Source organism: Lactuca virosa, chromosome 2, assembly GCF_052849685.1.
Source record: "Lactuca virosa cultivar CGN04683 chromosome 2, Lactuca_virosa_CGN04683_v6, whole genome shotgun sequence".
NCBI classification, from domain to species: domain Eukaryota; kingdom Viridiplantae; phylum Streptophyta; class Magnoliopsida; order Asterales; family Asteraceae; genus Lactuca; species Lactuca virosa.
The window spans coordinates 298,644,495-298,654,519 of NC_136427.1; the positions used below are offsets into that span (position 1 = coordinate 298,644,495).

A 10,025-nucleotide genomic window follows, 5' to 3' on the forward strand; every position below is an offset into this window, starting at 1 on the left:
GCCAGAGAGTTATAGGGAGTAGTAAGATTCTGCTCGAGACCACATAGCTGATCCAACAAGTATGTGGGGGGCTTCAGACCACGCGGGGTCGATAGAAGAGTTATGCAGATCAGCTTCGGTCTGATCTCGAGTTTCATGTTGAAGATTTTGTGCTTTTAAAGGTGTCACCCTAGGAAGGTGTTATCTGATTCCGAAAGCGGGGTAAGTTAGGCCCCAGGTTTATTGGCCTATTACGAGTGATTTCCAAGGTGCGTAGGGTTGCCTACTTGTTGGATCATCCTGAGGAGCTTATCCAGATCCACGAAACTTTTCATGTTTCTCAGCTGTGAAAGTGTTTAGTAAACGATTCAGCAGCAGTACCTTTGGACGATATTCACGTGGACGAGCGTCTGAATTATATGGAGATACCAATTGCGATCTTAGATAGGAAGACAAAGAACTTGTTTAAAAAGTTAGTGAGTTTAGTGAAGGTGCAGTGGCAGGACCGGAAGGGTTCTGAATGGACCTAGGAACCCGAGGAGGAGATGCGAGCACTAACCAGAGCTTTTTGTCGCAACAGATTTCGAGGGAGAAATCTGATTAAAGTGAGGGAGAGTTGTAACATCCATATTCCCGATACGTAATTTATTCCGGTTTTATTTTGCTTTTTTACTGAAATATGAAAATCATGAATTAATCAAAAAGGACATGGGGTGCCTTTTAATAGGTGCGACGCGCCCCAGCCCATGGACTGAACGTCTTTTTAGGGTTTTAAGGGATATTTAAGCATCAATAACCCCTAGGGTTAGCTCATTCTCAGCCTCCATCACCTCATAGAGAGAACTTCAGAAACCCTAGCCTTCTCTCCCTTGTCTTAAGCCTTAGAATCCTTTTGAGAGCTTATTTCTCCAATTTGTGGTTGAAACTTCAAGTTCAAGAGTTTATTTTGATGCATAGAAGGAAGGCTTAAGTGTAGGTCTATCAAGGTTGCATCTTTTAGAGACATTTGTAAGTATAAAGCTTCAAACTTTCTCTGTAGTTCATTAGATCTTGCTTCATGTCTTATTATGTGCTTTTTGGTCCCTTTTGTTGGTGATTTTGGAGTTAAGAGACCTCCATCATCATGTGAGCACTTTCGGATGCTCCTTGGACCACATGAACCAAGAATGTTGGGACATTTTGCCTTTCCTTTAAGTCATGCAAGTTCTGTTGGTTATTAGATCATTATGGTGTATAAAAGTTTAGATCTTGCATGTTTGGGATGTCTAAATTGATAAAGTTGGAAACTTTATCCTTTAATACATTGTTAGGGATCAGATTTGGAAGTTTGAGCTTTGACTTAATGGAATAAGTCAAAAATCCCTTAACAAGTAGGTATGTATGTAGTATGTCTTTTACACGCGCGACATGTTTTTTGAAGTTTTCTAAAACGCGCCTGTTTTAGCCTTGGATCCCGACTATTTCGTCTTTTAGTGGGTGTGGGGCGTCCTTTATAGGGTGTGGGGATCTTGTTTGACTAAATGTAGACATTTTGACTTTTTGAGTAAGTTTAACATTGGGTCAAACTTTAGGGTTTTTGGTTGTAGATTGAGGTTTGACCTTTTATTTACTATTTAGGTGGTTTACCATTTATGAGACCGGCCTTTATATTTCCTGCGAGTTGTGGTGATTATCTGTTTTATCTATGAGGTGAATAACACTATCTTTTTTTTTTAGTTTTACTCTAATATTCGATTAGAACATCAAACTCATACTATGATTATCTTTTGATGGAATAGTATTTGAATGATTTTAATATATTTAAAAATGAAACTTTTACTATATGTTTTGGTACCTTACATTTATAATGCAAGCTACTAACTACTATCACTAATTGCTAGACATGGTCCATTAATTGCTAGAAATAAGGAAATGTGGACTATCACTAAGACTAAACGGTGTGGTACTCTTTTGTCCTCAACAATCCGATTTGGCATGTGTTTTCGACGGCAAACACCACCCCTTGAGTTTTTTGTTCGACAATCTTGAGCATCACATATGTGCAGACGAGAAATTAAATGACAAGTTAATAACCAACAAAGAATAGAGATGTCAACACATTTAATTGATATTTTCATGTAACATCCTTCTTTTTATTGGTAGTTAAGAGTGGCATCACACTCTACTCATAGCTAATTATGGGCAAGAGTGACATACTACACTCTACTCATAGCCAAATATTGGCAAGAATGACAAATACTTATATGACGCCATGTAACTTCAAATTTTAATAGGCAAAAACATGATCGGGCTAAATGCATACGTCATGGACAAAAAGTAAATATGAGTACTACTCCACTATAGTCTACACGAATGTGTTTTTATCAACGAACTTGTTCTTCTCGACAGCTTGAACCGCACTCCGGAAATCATCCGATTTCTCGTTTTCCCGAGAGGGACGGCCTTTATCGTCAATTCACCAACCGATCTCGATCGTTCTTCTTCAAGAAACAACACAAAAGTATTGCGACGAATAAAAAGGATCCGATAGCAATGGCTAGGATGGCACCGGTCGTGAGTTTTTTTGGGTGTAAGGCCGTGGATGCGGGGCATTGATTCAACGGGGGCCCACATAAGAGCTCATTCCCGGAAAATGAAGAATTCTCGAAAGTTTGGAGGGAAATCGGGATTGGACCGCTGAGTAGGTTATGGCTCACGTTTAGCTCACGGAGTCGGGTGAGGATGAAGTCGGGAACGGGTCCCGAAAAATAGTTGAATTGGAGGTAGAGGAAGGTGAGTTGGGGGAGATCTTTTAGTGTTTCCGGGATGTTTCCTGTGAGGGAATTGAAGGAAAGATCTAACACTCTAATTTTGTGAGAAACAATACTAGGGATGTTGCCAGAAAAGTTATTGTTTTGAAGGTAGAGATTCTGGAGGGAGGGATTGGAGATGATATCAGAAGGGAGAGACCCGTTAAGGAAATTGAATCTCAGGCTCAAGATTCTGAGGGAATCCAACTTTCCGATGGTATTGGGCGGAATTGGACCGTATAGTCCACTAGTAGGGAGATTAATGGCAGTAACTTTAGTTCCCTCCTCGTCACAAGTGATGCCATCCCAATCTTTGCATATTGGGATTGTTTTTTTCCAGTTTAGCGGTTTTGCCTGTGGGACCAATGAAGCGAATTGAAGAAGAGACTCGGTGTCATCGTTGATGTCAGCGGTTGTTTTATGCAGTAGGAAGATAATGGTGGCAACCCCTAGAAATTGGAGGTTCTTCATTGTGGATGTGTATATATATATTTATATATATATATATATATATATATATATATATATATATATATATGTCAACCTGCATAAATATGAAAGGAATTTGGAAATAAGAGTAAATATTAGCAAATGAGATTATGCAAAAAGAAGTCTTACTTGTATCATTAATGACATTTGTAACAAGTGGATACTGAATTCTATGTAAACTAGAAGAATAAAGCAATAAAATTCAGATGAAGAGGGAAGAAATGGTTGGTCGTTACCTTGCAAGAAATATGGAGGATGGAAGTGACTATGCCATTGATTTTTTAACTTTTTCTATATGGGAAAAAGCAGAGGACAATTATTTTAGCTTTAGCTTTTCCATTAGAAAGTGGAAGCTTTCAATTTCAAGAATAAACAATTTCAAAGACATAAAGAATCATTTCCGTAGAAACATATAAAAAGAACGTCACAGTAGAACCTTTTTCTTATTCTTATATACAGCTAATAATAATTGATAGCTCCTAAAGTTTGCCACTGTGTTACTTAAGCCATCCACAGTCCATTGAAGGAGTTCAATGGATTGCCACATCGGCATTTCCATTTTCTAAAACTATATAAGTACCATTTTCAGCAACTGTACGCTGATGTATAGCTGAAAGTCATGTAATCTTTCTGTTAACAAGCACACACAGATGCCACGTCTGAATTCTGAATTCTAATAACAAGTTCACTATGGAAGAACCACCTAACAATTTATGCACGTGGTCAATAATGTCAAGAGAGTACCATTTGGTGTTTGTTGCCTTTGAATAAAGTTAGGGATCCCCACAAAACAAAATAATCTGATACGCTCCCACCATCACATGGATCGTGCACTCATGCATAGGATACGACGAGAACACATTTATTAGGCTGGAGGGTGGGGTGTCATCGAAACCGCACTCCCTTCACTGCCACATGTGCACCACATCATTTTTTACCACATAAGTGTGGTTTCTTGCTACACCCAAGGAATCGTGCCATACTTTTTGTTTTTTCTTTTTTTTGTTTTTTTTAATAATTTAATCAAATAAAACTTCATTTAAAAAAAAAACATTACATTGCATTACTTGGGTTTATTTTATTACTTTTTTTAATGGATAAATTTTTTTTTCTAAAAAAAATATAATATTTCATTAATTAAAAATAAAAATGTCATACATTGCTTAACTTAAAAAAAAACCTAAAAATTTAGAAAAGCAAATTAGAAACATAAAACCTACAACTTAAAAAAAAAAAAAAAAAAAAAAAAAAAAAAACACACACCACACGATTAAAAACTTGAAAAAAAAACTAGAAGTTAGCCACGATTTGCGTAACGTTTTTCCACTTCCTCTTTCATCACCAAAATAACTTGAAGCTCGTCCCCAGTCATATTCGACGTGTCCATCGATAGTACTCTCATGTCGATGTCCCTTTGTTTCCGAAGCTCTCTTTCAGAAGCAATTTGCAAAATCATGTCCATTCTATCTTTTATACCCTTCATGTCGGCCCTCATTTCTTTCAACTCGCCTGAATTCGACGTTTTGCCTTTGCCTTTGCTTTTTGCTTTGTCTCTTCCCATTGGTCGGGAAGGTGGTAAAACTGGAACAGGTTCATCTTCGTTCAGATCAAAATGAACACGAGCATCTGATGTAGTGTGGTCGGACTCAGATGTTCTGTTGCGTTTTGAACCACTGTCGATATGCTCGTCTGATGTTTTGATGTTTTGCCATTTCTTGTTATCTTTCACAAAATTCCAAACTTCAAGAAACTTGAAAGCCTTCAAGTTTTCTTTTTGATACACTTTCAGTGCTTTCCTCAAAATCACATCATCGCTTTCTCAACTTTTCCATTGACGTTTCATGTTGGTATACAAATCATTAAACAACATGATTTCCTTGTTCATCTTCCCACATTTCGAGTACACTTGATGTTTTGAACGGTATTCTTCACGGTTCATTCCTTTATGGAACCTATGTAAAACGCGAATCCAAAAGCGGTCATGCTTTTGGTCTTTTCTAGTCAACGCATCTTCTGAAATATCGATCCAAGATTGTGCAAACACTAACACTTCTAGGGGTTTCCAACCTTTAGCCTCTGCATTCTCTTTTCTTTTAGTTGCTGCTTGAGTGGGCTGAGTTTCTTTAACGAATTCCGGTTCGGAATCAGAAACGACCGTTTGTGGTTGTGCTTATGTTTGTTGAACAAACTCAGGTTGAGACAAAAAATCAAATGGATTAAAATCTGTGTCAGGTTGTGGTAGTGCTTGTGTTTGTGGTAGTGGTTGTGTTGGTCGTTGTGTAAAATACGGAAGCATACCGTCATATTGATAATATAGTGGTGAAAAAATCGGTTGATCAAATGAAGGTATTGGGGTTGCGGTGTTTCTAGAGGGTGTTTTTTCTTTGGTGGATCTTTTGGAAGAAGACATTTTGAAAAAAAATTTGAGGAAAAGATAGTAAAAAGATAAGAAATTATTGTGAAGATTTTGTAAGAAATGGTAAGTATATATAGGGTAAATTTAAAAAAAAAAATAATTATGCGCAGAGGACCGTTCAACGGTCAAAAGGTGAACCATCCAATCACAAGACACGGCAGAACTCGCCACACTGCGGCCAAAACCGCAGGATACCGCACCCAGGGGGGTTGTGCGCGGTTGCGCGGTCCAGGTGGCAAAACCGCGGTTGCAAACAGTGCCCACTTCGATCAGTCTTAGGATCCACCAATTTGTTATTAATTACTTAAACAAATTGGAAGTCTTTCATATGGTTTAATTTGTTGATACATACATAACCTATGAAAATTCAATTTAATTATTGTTTACATAGTAACGGTAGAAATAAATATTTTGTCTAAGTGTTGGAAAATTATCACTAATTAGTGTGTGTATAAGGTAGTAAGAAGATGATTGTTCATCGGTACATAAAATTTTACCATTTAAAACAAAAAAGGGAAGTTTACAAAGACAATCTTTAAATCTCTCTTATTACCTCTATTCATAACACCATTTCAAAAGAGGAACCAAATTGTTTAAGAAAAACAAACCGTTACATATTGTCTTAAAATGAACCTGGTGTTTTAGTTGTAATTCGTGTGACCTGATTAAGTAAATCTTATATTGTAAATCTTCAGATATAGATACAGGTAAGAAACAACAGTATTGATCATGTATTTGACTTCTTTGTTCTCTGGAGTTTGACTTATTCATACGAACAGCAGGACAGCCTGGTAGCCATGAACATAAGCCTTCCGCAAATACATTTCAAGTACTGTGGACTAATTTGGGTTATGTACTTGTGGACATCTAGTTTGGGCTCTTCTGTTCAAGTCCCAAATTAGTTACATGCCTTTACATTTTGAGCCATAAAGTAAATCTTAAATGTTATTAAATACTTTATCTTACATGTTATTAAATAACACAGGTTCCCTAAATATAGCATTGCACATTCATTTTTACAATGATATATTCAGGTGGGTTTTGAAATAAAAATGAGTGTGCAACTGTATATTTAGGTTTTGAAAAAAAAATTAAATGCAATGCAATTTTTGGATTGGTTTGGCTTACATTGCATCAAAAATCTATTTTGTTATGTCAAAATAGGTAAACTTTGAAGCATCAAGTTCTCCATCAGGAGTAACCTACAACGAAATATACAAAAGGATAATTTGGGGAACAAAATTATAAATTAGATAAAGATATAAAGAATGTATAATGAATAGAAATGTAAGTGTGCGTTATTACAACAACATGAGATGCGTTCCAACCCATGACCCGGATAAAATAGTAGAGCCTTACAGCAAAAAGTTTATATATTTTTGTCTTAAAGGCTTTCATTCCAATCACTGGTTAGTGCTAGGTATTAAAGTGTGGTGTTAAATGAATATACTTTTTTGAAAGTAATATATAGAATCAAAATGTACCAATATCTTAGAAATTGTTTTATTATTTGATTAAATTTCTTATGGATAAAAAAATTCTGAAAGCACAACTACCCTTTATGTAACAAACAAACAAATTTCCAAAACATAAAAAAATCTCCAAGTCAATGGACATGGAAGAAAAGAGAAACATATTTAAGTATATTAATTCTCATGGACATTTTATCAATCACCTACAGTGCAATGCCAAAAACTCATAAGCATTTAAATGAAAGCATATCAATTCTTAAAACATGATAACCAAAAAAAATAGGGATAATGACTTAAAAGGGTAATGTATTTTTTGATTTGTACACATTTAGTCACTGACTTTTATTTTCGTCCACATTTACACATTCAACTTGTTAAACTGTACACATTTAGTCCTTATGACCGGCTACTCCAGGTTAACCACTAAAAATGACTTAATAGGGTAATATATTTCTCACTTTGTACACATTTAGTCCTTAATATTTTTGTACACGTTTAGTCCTTAATATATTTTTTTTGTTACAAAATAAGTCATTTTTGTTTTTGTACTCATTTAGTACTTATGGATGTTTTCTTTAGGTTTTTCTCACGACATCTTACGTGGGATAGCCATATGGTGGTGGGATAGGTTGAGATGGTCCTGCTATATGTTGTAGGCCAAGATACCTGGTGCGGGCCGGCTGTAAGGTGTAGCCACAGAGGCTCGAGAAGAGCGGTTGGGTTAAGGCGACATGCCGAAAAACCCTGGGTATTCCAGTCTGATGATTAATTGGACCTGTTGCATGTTGGAATTCCAGTCTAATAACTGATTGGGACAAGGTATTCCAATCCGATGAGTGTGAGCTCGTTATGCATGATAATATGTTTGTTGTATCGAGTATTTTGGATAAAATTCAATAAACTTTGTGCTTACCCAATCATTTATGTTCTCAGGTTCTATCGTTGATCGTGGAAAGGCGAAAGCATGATTGTACACACTCATCAACAGTATTGAGGATTCCGTGTTTCTTATATTACTCTGATTTTTGATAAATGTATTTTGGAATAAACATTTTTTCTTAATAATGGATTTATAATTAGGGACTTTTACCTTATTTAAAACTGAAAATTTTTGGATGTGAAAATAAGACGTTACACATAAACATCAACAGCCCCACACACTTCATCAATGATTGTCCCACGTAAGATGTCGTGAGAAAAACCTAAAGAAATTATTCATAAGTACTGAATGAGTACGAAAACAAAAATGACTTATTTTGAAACAAAAAAATATTAAGGACTAAATGTGTACAAAAAATATTAAGGACTAAATGTGTACAAAATGAGAAATATATTACCCTATTAAGTTATTTTTCTCGGCTAACCTGGAGTAACCGGTCATAAGGACTAAATGTGTACAATTTAACAAGTTGAATGGGTAAATATGGAAGAAAAAAAAACTCAGGGAGCATATGTGTACAAATCGAAAAATATATTACCCTCTTAAGTCATTATCCCAAAAAAAAAAAAAAATGAATCGGGGTCCTAACCACTTGTAGATGTTTCGGTCTAACAACTTCCAATAGCACGAGTTGAGTAATCCAAAGAGGATGAAGCCTTAACAGTGAAAGAATTCGAACAAAAACTGTACCCTATGTTAGATTTGGGCACACCGATGGAATCAACACCTGTGTTTCCATTTGGGCCATCTCCAGCTCAACTACCACCACCTCCGGCCACCTGGTCATCGCTGTCGTTGAGCCTATACAGAAGAAGCAGAAGCCCTGAATCTGAGTGCGGTGGTGGGAGAGGGTAAAGATGTGTTGAATTGAGAAAGCCAAAGACAAAAGAGGGAAGCAGTACCTGGCTGATTAAAATTTTCTTGAACCCAAAATCAAGCCCTAATATTGGTTGATTATCGATTGCTCCTTGAAAACGCAAAAATGCCGGTAATCTGAAAGCTGATATCTTTGCATGATTTTAGAAAGTGTTCAGTGGGCGTATACACCGATCGGACTTCTTCAAACCCTAGAAAAGAAACATATCAAATCAGCAACAATCAACAATCAACATACACAGATTTCAGTTCTTCAAGACTTCAACTCGTCAAAAATAGTAAACTAAACATCAACAAATTCAAATTTTCACCTATAATTCTATCTTAGAGGAACCGTTATATAAATCCAAAAAACCGAAGAAAAGCGATGAAGAGAGAAATTGAGGGTAGATACATGATCCAAAAGAACTTCATTCATAAGAAACAGATGAAAGGGCACGATTCACAAGAAACAGATGAAATTGCACAGATTTACCTCACACATCTTGTGTATGTGTATCTGTAACTGAAACCGTAAATGAAACCTAAAATTGTGGGTTACGATTTATTCAACCCACATAATAAGAAAATAAATTTCTTCCTAGCGGGGATGTTAATGATTGGAGAAGGTCAGAAAATAATTGAAGAAGGTGTGAAAATCATGTTCATCAACAGACCCACAAATTGATTTGGCTATCTGCATCGAAATTTCAAAGGTAGTGAGGGAAGTATGAACGTTTAATGTTTGCAGACTCTAATCAACAAGAGAAATTCACCATTTCTATGTCGACGACCGTTGCTTATCAAGAACAAATGACAATTCCTTTTTCCGTCTATTTTCAATCTGTGTTGCTTTTTGCCCCTCTCTCAGTCGATTGCAAGTGTTGTTGGGTTTTCTTTAGGACTGAGATCGAGAAATTCCGATTTTCCAAGCACCGCCACCGATAATTTGAAAGTATACCTCCGACGACCCACAGATTTGCAGGACAAACCAGCCGGAAACCAAAGAAACGGTAAAAAAAAATTGAACCAGCCGGTGAAAAACTAAGAAGCCGATAAAACGTAAAAAGCCATACTGCTAAAAA

At 36.2% G+C, this 10,025-nt stretch overlaps 1 long non-coding RNA gene and 1 pseudogene across 1 annotated transcript; both read right to left on the reverse strand.

Annotated features, from left to right (window-relative positions):
* Positions 1-2,429: 2,429 nt before the first annotated feature.
* Positions 2,430-3,239, reverse strand: LOC145158685 (putative inactive receptor kinase At5g58300 pseudogene; annotated as a pseudogene).
* Positions 3,240-8,458: 5,219 nt separating this feature from the next.
* On the reverse strand, positions 8,459-10,025 carry LOC145161485 (uncharacterized). Its single transcript, XR_013738507.1, has 3 exons — positions 9,717-10,025; positions 8,988-9,152; positions 8,459-8,886 (listed from the first exon to the last, which is right to left on the reverse strand). It is a non-coding gene; the product is annotated as an uncharacterized LOC145161485 (long non-coding RNA).